Source organism: Anabrus simplex, chromosome 10 (assembly GCF_040414725.1).
Source record: "Anabrus simplex isolate iqAnaSimp1 chromosome 10, ASM4041472v1, whole genome shotgun sequence".
Taxonomy (NCBI): Eukaryota; Metazoa; Arthropoda; class Insecta; order Orthoptera; family Tettigoniidae; genus Anabrus; species Anabrus simplex.
Window position 1 is genome coordinate 42,065,380 of NC_090274.1, and position 14,095 is coordinate 42,079,474.

At 41.4% G+C, this 14,095-nt stretch overlaps 1 protein-coding gene across 1 annotated transcript in view; it reads left to right on the forward strand.

The window, feature by feature from the left end:
* LOC136881951 (kinesin-like protein KIF12) overlaps positions 1-14,095 on the forward strand; it is a 385,645-nt gene that overhangs the window by 96,455 nt on the left and 275,095 nt on the right. The window lies entirely within an intron of this gene.

Below are 14,095 nucleotides of genomic sequence, written 5' to 3' on the forward strand. Positions count from 1 at the left end.
TATAATAAATATTTTGATAACTATTACACATTTTACATATTTTGAAGGATATAGTACATTTGAAAGAAAACAATACTTTTTCACTAATTTTACATCGATTTAAGTTTTTTAATTAAAGACTTGAAAACAGTTCATAAAGGCTGTACGTCTCTAACATCTAAAAATAATTTGAAGTGAGGTATTCTATCAAAGAATCGCATCACTTAGCTGTGTTATCGGTGCAAGTCTTGGGAGTCTCGAACTGTGTCTGTTAATCTTCCCTTGTACAAACGTTGTACCATTGTTCCATTTAGTGACTCTTCTTTTGTGATCCCTTCGCCAGTCCTCGGTTCGATGTAATATGTCAAAAGCGCCTTTTATTGCCCATGCTTCACTTCCATAAAAGACTACAGTCCATACAAAAGTCTTCAGAAACATTTTCCTAATAAGCATATTTGTGTTCGATGAGATCAAATTTCTTCTCTCGTAATAAGGACCTTCCTTGCTTGAGCAAGTCTATAATTGAATATTTCTTTGCCGGGCAATTTGAAATACGCGCCAGTGACTTCATGTGAAGTTGAAAGGTCTTTTATATATATATATATATATATATATATATATATATATATATAAGAATATCCTAACAGACAGAAGGCATTCGATGACCGCAGAAAATTTGGAAAAATATTTATTCATTTATTTATTTATTTATTTATTTATTTATTTATTTATTTATTTATTTATTTATTTATTTATTGTGCCTTCAAATGAATATTAGAGGTCGAATAATATCTGCACTTTAACTTTTTTCGGTTTTGTTTCCTTTTCTGTGAACAAGAATACGCCAAATGAAGCTTAGATATTAATTACATATTTTTTGTTGCCATTGATGCTTTCACGGCCCGTACTTATAGACGTGATACGGTATAGGCTTTTGGGTTTATGCCGTGTCAAGAAAATAAGGTGAAATTCTTTACGTGCTCTGCGTCGTCAGAAGAGAATCTCGACTGTCCACGTGAAAGGCTTCTTAAACAACGATTTTTTAAATTTAGACGTTATAATAGAAGTGGAAATGGTACGTTCATTCGCCACTAGATGGCTCCCCGGACGTGGCACAGCGCTAGCGTTCGAAGCGGAAGCTGACCGAACCATCAGAATCAGTCTAAGAGGTTCACATAACGTGTGTACGTAACACAGACAGGCGTATGACATTGACACAAGCCTGGAATGAAACATCTGGCCATGAGGAACGTACGAATTTGGAAACCACCGAGACGAAATAACAATAGTGAAGGGACAGGAAAGGAAACCACCTACGTAAATCCTTTATGGCTGGCAGCCAGGTATTACCGTACTTAATTGATAGCCAGTGTCCCTGTTGAAATTGCAAAACATGAAGAATCAGTACAGTATCATGTCTACATATTTTTTATTTACTACATATTTAACTACATATTTTGTCAATTTTAGCTACATATTTATGTATATATTTCTCGTTTTTATATTACATATAATCCGGGCTCTAATAATAACATAGGTATTTAAAAATTCAATTTTATGCGCTTTTCCCTAAACCATTTCATCCAGTGTGAATAACGTTATTTATAGCCTAGACTGTAATGCTTTATTTCCCGACTTTACATACCAATTTTCATTAAATCCTGTTCTCCCATTTTTTCGGGGCTCGACACTGATAGGGACAGGAACAAAAATCGAAATTCGTGAACATCTGTTATCATAGCTGGTACGGTAAAATTGTATAGTGGCTCAGACGGCCTTCTGACCCCAACGTGGCAGGTTCAATCATGGCTCAGTCCGGTGGTATTTGAAGGTGCTTAGATATGTCAGCCTCGTGTCGGCAGATTCACTGGCACGTAAAAGAACTCCCGCGGAATTAAATTGCGGCACCTCGGCGTCTCCGAAAACCGTAAAAATATTTAGTGGGACTTAAAGCAAATAACATTATTGTTCTTAAAAATTGTTTAAGACATAAATGATTGGAAATTTAATTATATATATAACTTTAATTATGTAGTATTTATCGATAGGACCACCAATAACATATATTTTTGAAAATTGAAATTTAGAGCTTCCCCTAAACTATAATTTCACTCAACGTGAATATAATTATGTATAGCCTAGATTGTAGTATATTGTTCCCCGATTTTGCATATCGATTTTCATTAAATTCTCTTCAGCCATTTTCTAGTGATGCGCATACGTACATACATACATACATGACAGAAAATTAAAAAGTGCACTTCCTTGTTACTGTGGACACGCCGATACAGAAGTACTATTTTTTAAATTCTGAGAAATGTACAGACAAAACTCTTATTTTAAAAATATAGATAGATTTGTGATCCTAACTGGTATGGGCATGTACTCCGTAGCAGTGAAACCTCATTTACAAAGACAACCCTTCAACCGAACGTGGAGGGTCGCCGACTTCGAGGACGATCTCAAAGACGTTGGCTGACCGGATAACAGATGACATGCGGCTCACATAACTCAGCCCCCTGGAACGCTATGGATGGACTGAAGGGGAGGAAACATAGAAAAATGAAAGGGATTCGACACGTCAAAAAATGAAGATGTCGGCCAAAGAAAGACAAGGACCACGAAGGGCGCGATAATGAGTCTCCCTAGCCCTCGAATGCTGTAATAGCGTCGGGATCGGAAAATAACAAGAGTTGACCGAGGGAGGTAGGATAGGATAAATGAAAGTGAGGAGCCTGGCACAAGTAAGTGGAAGCAATGCCAGGACTCAGCTAAGGCCCCGTGGTCGTATCCTACCACCCCCACCCACAGGAGGATACATCTTAAGACACCCAGGATTGGTTCGGATGGGTTTTGAGGGAAGTGTAGGTGGTAAAAACGGCAAATTTAGCACATGATAGGATGGCATGGAGAGCTGCATCAAGTGGACTGATGATCCAAACAACACATCTAAATCTTCCTCGATTATTGTCCTCTACGACGCCGAAAACCGCATTGCATTCTGTTTGGTAGTTCTGGATATTACCCCACACAAACAGACAGATACCGGGGGACTTTCTTTCGTGTATGAGTACGTATAAACATGGAGTGATGCACGGAGATATTAATATCCTGAAGTTTATGAACTTGAGATTTAGAACCTTACACTCCATGACCAACATTCATAAAAAATTGTGCCGCCCAAGCTTGCAAGATAAGGTTACGTATTGCAGTGTTTCACGGCGGCAGGAGCATAGCGTGCGTGCCTTGGCCCTCTGAAATAAGGAAGTAAGTTAGGTCCAAGGCCTCCGATCTGCATATCGAAGGATCGCTAGCACTGCTGGTGGGTCAACGTTCTAGCACGGCATTAGGGCATGAACCAGCCCGACCTTTCACAGCCAATTTAAGTTGAGAGATCTTCCTTTCTAATTACTGACATGAAGGAGAATCGTTGATTCACAAGCAGTATTTCGGGGAAGCAAGATATGTTTAAATATGTATTCCCCTGTCGAGGTCACGAAACAAATCAATGACCACTCGTGAAAGGAAAAGTGGGCGCCTTCATAAATTGGGCCAAATACACCTTCGATAGACAGACCTGCAGGAAATGGAAAGTTTAATCGATTACTAATTGTCAATAACGTTTTGTTACCGAATCTCTCTTTTCATATCAGTGGGGAAACATCTTAAAAGCACCACCTGACGTATGCCCTAGAAACGGAATAAGTAAGTTCACTGTGAACAACTCGTTCGACACCAACTTTTGTCGTATATGACTTTGATCTATCACCCTTTACACCCGCATGATGGGCAACTCGAAGGAAATTCTAATTTAAAGGTATGCCTCCTTGATTGAGAAATTGGAGCAAACAATTTATAAGCGAAGTTGATTAATGGAGAAGTATAATTTATTGTGGCTCTATTGATGCGGCGTAGGACGTTCTAAAATTAGCGCCGCTACACGGCTGGACTGGAGTTGGCTTCCAGATCTGTTGGTTTATTCCCAGCCGTTTCCGAGGAGACACTGGAATTACAGTAGTTCCCAAATTGAAGGGTCAGTAGAAGAGTTGGTCCCCGCATTAAGCAGACCCTACACGGTCAATAAAACTGTCAGTACCGAAAAATATTGACAGTAATACTGATCGCGTGTGGACTGGAATGATGGAATGAAGTCCAGTACTGAAGCAGATCCGGATTTCCTGATCTGCGAGCGTCAGTACTGTAGAGTGGTGGGGATACTGACAGTTATACTGACCGTGTGAGTGCGCTTGTCATTATTTCTGTCAGTATCAACGGAGCAGCGGTGGACGGCGAATACGTTTCTCAGCAAGGCCAAGTAGAGGTGCTTGTGGAACCGTCAAGTAGGCCTATTGCAAAAGTTTATCGAGCTATATGAAACGCTGCCAGAATAAACGTACTTAACCTTTAATTACTCGCGCGGGGTCTTTGAGGCCCCACTCCCTTTTTAAATTGTTATATTTTCCCGAAGTGACTAGGTGTGAACTTGACACTTGCAATAGCTTCATGTAGTGGGGAGGGAAGCTCAGTTCAGTAGATGGCTCACTGTTGCCAAGTAAGGTACTTAGTGGAGAGCAGTGACCAGGCCTGTAAGACCCCACGCGAGTAATTACGTATGAAAATAAAATATGTTCATATTCTTGTACATATTGCATATAACTATTTGTTTAGTTTTGATGATGTGAACGTGTAATACGTATATTTTGGCCAGCATCTGAACCTCTTGTGATGTCTGGGAATTGCTAAAATACAAAAGTAAGCCTATAACCTACAGTATAAGGCGAGTCTACTTTGACATGAGATACAGTGCAGCAAATAGAGTGGGTTACTTCGATTTGTATTTCGCTTTCAGATGAATATGGCTGAAAGGCACAGTCGTCAAGTACACGATATTGAACAGTGGCTTTTAGAAGGAGAAGAGGAAGAAGTTGATGCTGATGATGATGATGATGATGATGATGATGATGATGATGATGATGATGATGATGATGATGATGTCCCAGTTGCTTCCGATTCTGATCCAGATTGTGAAATATTGAACAATCATAAAGCGGTAATACTGATCTCCAGAATGCATTATGGTAGCTATTGAAGAGGCTGAGAAGGAGAAATCGGAAATAGTTCTGTTTTATAAAAGCACGAAAGGTGGTGTAGACACAAATGACAAGTTATGCCAAACTTACAACATAGCACGACGAACCAACAAATGGACACTCGTTGTTTTCTATCATCTCTTCAATGTGGTTGGTATCAACGCTTTCGTTGTATGAGAATTCAATTCAAGCCACGAGAAAAACATCCCAAGGAGAGTATTTTTGAAAGAGCTGGCGAAAGAACTAATGAAACCATGGATGTTGGTGCGTGCTGCTATACCTAGCCTGCCTAGAAATCTCAAGAAAAGACTACGTACAGATGATGGTGACAGGGAAAATGTAGAGGAGCCAGACAATTCAAGAAAGAGTTGCGTGATTTTCCTTAGGTCAAAGTACAGGAAAATAAAAACTAGATGTGTAAAATGCAAGGAACCTGTCTGTGGGGAGCACATGAAGAAAATATGTGAGAATTGTGTGTAATGTGAGAAAAAGAACATTTTCATGAACTTAATGTTACTTAATGTGTATTTATTTCTTGTAAACATCCTTTTTAATGTGATGCAGTGTTTGCAGTAAAATAAGATGCAACTGTATTGTAATTAGGGTATTTTTTCAATGCATACTGTCCCGGAGGCCTTAAAGACCCCACGCGAGTAATAAAGGGGGGAAATTGAGGGCGAGTACCTAAGGGTTAACACAATACTTTACATGTTTCCACAACTGCTGTACTGATGGAAACTGGAGACATTATAGCGGAAAACTTTAAATCTTCAAAATTTATACCAGTTGTAAGATACCTCACTGTCACCGCTAATCTCTCTGCCACCGATAAACAGCACCGCATGTTTGTATTTTGCCTTATTACAAAAGGCTCTACCATTCGTAGTAATTTCGCAAAAGTACCCTCACGCATTCGGAGATAGTTCTGATAATCTTCTGCTTCGGTATATTGTGTTTCCCTCAACACTTCATATGAGAATACTTTTCTCTTTTCCTAAGCCAATCTTTAACCCATCGTTTACGTTTAAAACTGCGTTTCGTGCAGTACTAAAATGATAGCTACAAAATGCCCGTCTTTTACGATCCATTTTGATAGAATACCGCAATTGCATGTTATAAATCTCATTCCGTAGTGACGGTTATTGACTTGATTTGTAAAGTGAGAATGCCGCAATGGTAAGCTAGTGCACTGGTACTGACCAAAATATTCATCATCATCATCATCATCTGTTTACCCTCCAGGTCCGTTTTTTCCCTCGGACGTAGCGAGGGATCCCACCTCTACCGCCTCAAGGGCAGTGTCCTGGAGCTTCAGACTCTTGGTCGGGGGATACAACTGGGGAGTATGACCAGTACCTCGCCCAGGCGGCCTCACCTGCTATGATGAACAGGGGCCTTGTGGAGGGATGGGAAGATTGGAAGGGATAGGCAAGGAAGAGGGAAGGAAGCGGCCGTGGCCTTAAGTTAGGTACCATCCCGGCATTCGCCTGGAGGAGAAGTGGGAAACCACGGAAAACCACTTCCAGGATGGGTGAGGTGGGAATCGAACCCACCTCTACTCAGTTGACCTCCCGAGGCTGAGTGGACCCCGTTCCAGCCCTCGTACCACTTTTCAAATTTCGTGGCAGAGCCGGGAATCGAACCCGGGCCTCCGGGGGTGGCAGCTAATCACGCTAACCACTACACCACAGAGGCGGACCGACCAAAATATTGACAGTAATAATGATCGTGTAAGGTCGCTACAATATTGATGCGTACTGTCAGTATTATTGACTCAGTATTACTGATCAGTATTACTGACCGTGTAGGGTCTGCTACTAACAAGAGGGCATTCCCTACTCATCACCACCACCGATTTCGCTCAAATTTATAGAACATGCAGGGCTTAGCTAGAAATGAAAGTACCTGAGGTGGGAACTCCAGATGGCCAATCGTATTGAAAATAAAAATATAAATGTTGACGCGGCTCTCACACCATATAAGCCACTTACGTTAGTGCGCACGCAGAGCAGTAGTCGGTGTGGCGGTAAGAGCTCGGACATGTAATTCGATGGTCGTGGGTTCGATTCGCCGTGTGGAGACTGCTTTTTTTCTGTCAACTTTTATATTATTCATGTTCCAATTAAGCAAAGAGGTGAATAATTCATTTTATTTATACGCAAAAGGCATAGAAAAGGTAAAAAAATTGGGATTTCATTGTCAGATTTTTTCTACCTGCGCCAAGAATCTATTGTTTGTTCACAGCCTCCAGGAGCAACCTTCACTTGTCAGGTGAAAACGAATCTTACAACGAAACGACTATTCACGTTTATGGCACATTTCCCAAGGAGGGGAGATAGCCAAAAAAGGATAAAAAAGAAGAATTTCTGTTTGAAGACGTCGGGAAAGTTCGCACTCCAAATTTTCTACAATTGTGCGCTTATTAAAAAATGACGTCCTATATGCCTTTTGCATATAAATAAATAAATAAATAAATAAAATTAAAATAAATGATTAATATAAAAATTGAGAAAAATATTCTCGACACGAAGAGTCGAACCCACGGCCATCGAATTACTAGTCCGAGCTCTTACCGCTACACCGACTACTGCTCTGCGTGCACACTAACGTAAGTGGCTTATACGGTGTGAGAACCGCGTCGACATTTTTATTTTTACTTTTATTTTCTATACGCTTGGCCATCTGGAATTCCCACTTTGGGTACTTTCATTTCTAGCCAAGCCCTGCATGTTCTATGAATTTGAGCGAAATCGGTGGTGTCGAGTAGGGAATGCCCCCTTGTAAGTACGGCTAAAAATGTTGTTATAAATTTCTTGTTGTTTTTGTTATTGGATCATCAGTCAACAGATTGGTTTGATGGAGCTCTCCATTCCACCGTGCTAACATTTTCATTTATACGTAACTACTATATCGTACATCTATTCTAATCTGTCATATTCATGCCTTGGTCAATCCCTACCGTTCTTACCCCCCTACACTTCCCTAAAAAACCAACAGAATGTCCTATCATTCTCTCTCTTCTTCTAGTCAAATTTCGTCAAATGGTTTTCCTCTCACCAATTCAATTCAATTCTTCATTCGCCATTTGATCTATCCACCTCACTTTGAGCATTCTTCTGTAACACAACATTTCTAAAACTTCTCTTCCTTTATGAGCTAGTTATTGTTCATGTTTAAATTCCATGTAATGTCACGCTCCAGATGAAAGTCTTCAGAAACAACTTCCAAATCTCCGTATCAATTAACTCCCCAGTTTCGAAGGAAATACATAAATTATACTGTACATTGAAATGAACTGAAGTCTAAAATTATGTTTGCCATGGATGATACAAATTTAAAATAGACGTGTTGAAAAAGTGATTATGTAAAACTTCTCTCAGTTTAAGGTTGCCACAGTGGACAGAGAATAACGAGACAATGAAATGTATAATTTCAGCTCGCTGCGATAATTTTGTTGATTACATTGTTCTTATAATGCCCTTAAAGTGCAAGAAATATAACAATGATTTCTAAGCAATGAAACTGAACCTTGTAAAGTTAACAAAGATATAGTTAGCAGTTCTGGAACGTCTAAGTTAAACTGGTTCTAAAAAATCACAACGAGTCGAGGAATAGTCCCTCGAGCTCCTACCATTAATTCTATCACTTTAATGTTCTTCAATCCAAATGTATCTTTATAATAAGTTATGGTCGGTACATAGATCAGTTTCTTTTCCCTATCAACGTCTTCTGGCTGGTCTGTGAAGATTTTGAAACGAACTGTGGGGGTCTGTTATATATATTTATGCTTGGCAAGGACTTTTTCGCTCGACCTTGGCCGCCAGTGACGGTTCAGTTGCCGGCTACCGCGCGTGCGTATGTACCGCATAATACGGTGCTCAAAATCATTATCATGCATTTTACTCATCATGTTTACAGTTTATGCTGAAAATGTTTCCCATACGCTGCCAAAATAATCGGCATCTCCTAATGAAGTTTTCGGTTACTCTACCAAGTTCTTCAGCACTGATGGATGCAATTGCAACTCTTATATTGTCTTTAAGTTCATCTAGTGTGTGAGGGTTGTTCCCATAAACTACATTTTTTAACATTCCCCACAAATAAAAATCACATGGCGTTAAATTTGGGCTATGAGGGGACCACAGATTTTTACTTACGATTCTCATACCAAACACGCTTCAGTAAGGAGATAACGACTTTTACGTCTATTTTTATTGTTTACTGAACCTGTAGGTTATAATCTCCTGGCCTGTTGTTTTATTGCCCGGTTGATAGGAATGGGTCTCCCTGGAAATTTCGCTCCAAACTTTTGTCTTGTCCTAGCGCACGATTTTCTGCACTTAATGCAAGTATTGTGCAGATATACACGTTCGCGTAGCGAATATTTCACATACATTACAGCACCATACACAATCACAATAAAACAGTATACAATACGACATACAGTACGCGGTAGCTTCATTGAACACCCTGCTATCTCGGAGCTCAGCTCTCAGCAACTGCAGAAGTGCCGGCAACCGCGCGCGCCAGCGGCCGGTAGCGGCCTGTCATCGCCGGCCAAGTTCGAGCGATAAAGTCCCTGCCAAGCATAAATAAAGACCCTGTATATATATCCTACACCGTCTGAATTCCTTGTAGGCTATGATGTCAGTTCTCCTACTGCTACCGCTATCGGCAAGTCCGGATACCTCTTCGGCGACCCTATAACTTTCCTTTGTGAGGCAATTTCCTATGTTATAGTGGAAATGGAAGTTTCAGTGAAGGTATACCATCACTCGTGATGGTCCACCTTCACTGGCACCTTTGGTGAAAGTGGATTATTGATACCAGTTTTGCCCAAATAATACACATTCACTAGGCATAGTGCAACATCGCTAGTGATGGTATACCTTCACTACCCCTGTGGGTGGGGGACGTAGATGAAGAATACATCCGCGGTATCCCCTGCCCATCGTAAGTAGCGACTAAAAGGGGCGACCAAGGGATGGTTGGATTAGAACCATGAAACGACTAGTGATTTGTATCATCACGTGTGGAACACCATGGATCGCCTTTACTTGCGAGTAGTACCACTATATTAAATGTTGTTGATTACAAGGATAATGTCGAGATAGAGGAGGAGACTAATGCTAAAGAAGTATTATAATTTGCATATGATAACAATGACATTTACAATAAGATACAAAAGTTGAAAACAAGAAAAGCGGCTGGAATTGATCAGATTTCTGGGGATATACTAAAGACATTGGGTTGGGATATAGTACCATATCTGAATTACTTATCTGATTATTGTTTGGTTTAAGGAGCTATACCAAATGAATGGAGAGTTGCTATAGTAGCCCCTGTGTATAAAGGAAAGGGTGATAGACATAAAGCTGAAAATTACAGACCAGTAAGTTTGACATGCGTTGCATGGGTAAGATTTGGGAAGGCATTCTTTCTGATTATATAAGACACGTTTGCGAGATTAATAACTGGTTCGATAGAGGGCAGTTCGGTTTTAGGAAAGGTTATTCCACTGAAGCTCAACTTGTAGGATTCCAGCAAGATACAGCAGATATCTTGGATTCAAGAGGTCAAATGGACTGTGACGCGATTGACCTGTCTAAAGCATTCGATAGGGTGGATCATGGGAGACTACTGGCAAAATTGAGTGCAATTGGACTTGACAAAAGAGTGACTGAATGGGTTGCTATATTTCTAGAAAACAGATCTCAGAGAGTTAGAGTAGGCGAAGCTTTATCTGACCCTGTACAGTAATAATTAAGAGGGGAATTCCTCACGGCAGTATTATTGAACCTTTATATTTTCTTATATATATAAGAGTAAAGGAGTGGAATCAGAGGTAAGGCTTTTTGCGGATGATGTTATTCTCTGTAGAGTAATAAATAAGTTACGAGATTGTGAGCAACTGCAACGTGACCTCGATAATGTTGTGAGACGGACAGCAGGCAATGGTATGTTGATAAACGAGGTTAAAAGTCAGGTTGTGAGTTTCACAAATAGGAAAAGTCCTCTCAGTTTTGATGGGGTGAAAGTTCCTTTTGAGGATCGTGGTAAGTATCTAGGTCGCAATATAAGGAAAGTACTTCATTGGGGTACTCACATATATGGGATTGTAAATAAAGGGTACAGATCTCTGCATATGGTTATGAGGGTGTTTAGGGGTCGTAGTAAGGATGTAAAGGAGAAGGCATATAAGTCGCTATTAATACCCCAACTAGAGTATGGTTCCAGTGTATGGGACCCTCGCCAGGATTACCTGATTCAAGAAATGGAAAAAATCCAAAGAAAAGCAGCTCGAATTGTTCTGGGCGATTTCCGACAAAAGAGTAGCGTTACAAAAATGTTGCAAAGTTTGGGCTGGGAAGAATTGGGAGCAAGAAGACGAGCTGCTCGACTAAGTGGTATGTTCCGAGCTGTCAGCGGAGAGATGGCGTGGAATGACATTAGTAGACGAATAAGTTTGAGCGGTGTCTTTAAAAGTAGGATAGATCACAATATGAAGATAAAGTTGGAATTCAAGAGGACAAACTGGGGCAAATATTCTTTTGTAGGAAGGGGAGTTAGAGATTGGAATAACTTACCAAGGGAGATTTTCAATAAATTTCCAATTTCTTTGAAATCATTTAAGAAAAGGCTAGTAAAACAACAGTTAGGGAATCTGCCACCTGGGCGACTGCCCTAAATGCAGATGAGTATTGATTGATTGATTGATTGATATGTTAGGTTCACAGTAGGTTTGTGATTATTAGCAGCAGAGAGTGGTTCGCTGTGGGTTTCCAGAACCTGTGATTAGTACCACTATATGCGGAACATCACGGGCTTACGTTGCCTTGATTTATACCATTATGTCAGAAACACCACGGGTCTGGGCGTTGCTTGTGATTAGTACTCACTATGTGAGGTGGTGGGGGTGGTGCTTTTTTTTTTTTTTTGCTACTTTACGTCGCACCGACACAGATAGGTCTTATGGCGACGATGGGACACAGCAGGGCTAGGGGGGGGGGGGGGAAGGAAGCGGCCGTGGCCTTAATTAGGGTACAGCCCCAGCATTTGCCTGGTGTGACAATGGGAAACCACGGAAAACCATCTTCAGGGCTGCCGACAGTGGGGTTCGAACCTACTATCTCCCGAATATTATTGTTTTAAGAGGAAGTACAACTAGGCAACCATCCTGCATACAAACTAATCAGAAAGAGAAAAATGGAAGGGATCCGGTACTTCGAATAATGAAGGTATCGACCAAAGGAATGCTCTAATGCCTTCGGGGTCGGAAAAAGAACAAGAGTTGACCAAGGGAGGTCGGATACGATATATGAAAGTGAGGAGCCTGACACAAGTAAGTGGAAGCAATGCAACGAGTCAGTTTAGGGCCCCGTGGTCACCAACCCACGCTCCCAAGCTGAGACCCCCTGGAGCCGCTTTCAGTCGCCTCTTACGACACGTAGGGGATACCGTGTGTATTACTCTACCGCCCCCACCCACAGGGGATCATCAGTTTGAGTTTCATTTATTGAAAGATATATTTATGGTCATTTGACTTTCCCGGTGGGAAATTTTACACCATATTTCTGAACCTGCACTTCATATGAGAAAACTGAAGTTTACCTCTTAAAGTGACGTCGCGGTGTTTTGCTTTCGAAACATGATTGCAAATGTGGACTGTAATTAAAAGATGTAGCACTGAAGGGGAGGAAACTTCCTCTTCCAGTAATTCTACTTCCTAAAATTGTACACTTTACCCTTTACCTTCTGGGACCAAATGCTCCCATAGAACATGTATTTTCAAAGTTGAATAATTACTGGCCATATAAGAAAACCAGTACCTTTAATTCCACTATTGGAAATGCTTTAATTTTGTAGAGTAATTTCAATCTTTCCTGCAGAGAAGTGAAATGGCGTATGGCTTTTAGTGCCGGGAGTGTCCGAGGACATGTTCGGCTCGCCAGGTGCAGGTCTTTCGATCTGACTCCCTTAGGCGACCTTAATCACTGCTGGGAATCGAACCCGGGACCCCTGTGACCAAAGGCCAGCACGCTAACCATTTAGCCACGGAGCCGGACTTCCTGCAGAGAACTGTATGATAGTCTACACAATTGTATAATATTATTTAGCGGATGATGAATACAATATGTACAGCAACCATCTCAAGTTCATAACTAAAGTTCCATATCAAAAGTTAAGAGTCAGAAAACAGCTTCGCTTGAGACACAGTGTAAGGTGGTGGTGGTGATTATTGTTTTAAGAGGAAGTACAACTAGGCAACCATCCTCTATATAACACAAATCAGAGGGAAAAATGGAAGTCCGACTCGTTGGCTGAATGGTCAGCGTACTGGCCTTCGGTTCAGAGGGTCCCGGGTTCGATTCCCGGCCGGGTCGGGGATTTTAATCGCTTCTGATTAATTCTTCTGGCCCGGGGACTGGGTGTATATGTCCGTCCCAACACTCTCCTCATCATATTCAGACAACATACTACACTACCAACCACCACAGAAACACGCAATAGTGCTTACATCCCTCCATAGAGGGTTGGCGTTAGGAAGGGCATCCGGCCGTAAAACAGGGCCAAATCCACATGTGCGACGCAGTGGGAAAAGCGGCAGGAAAAGAATAAAGAAGAAGAAGAGGGAAAAATGGAAGGGGTCCGACACTTCGAAAAATGAAGATATCGGCCAAAGGAAGACAAGGGCAACGAAGGGCGTGAAAATGAAAGACTCCCTAGCCCTCGCAAACCTAATGGCGTCGGGGTCGGAAAAGAACAAGAGTTGACCAAGAGAGGTCGGATAGGATAGATGAAAGTGAGGAACCTGGCACAAGTAAGTGGAACCAATGCCAGGACTCAGCTAAGGGCCCCGTGGTCGCCAACCCACGCTCCGAAATTCAGAGCCCCTGGGGCCCCTTTTAGTCGCCTCTTACGACAGGCAGGGGATACCGTGGGTGTTATTCTACTGCCACCACCCACAGGGGATGACACAGTGTAAGTCCTCTGTAGAGCCTGTATAAGCATGCAAAGGACACTCA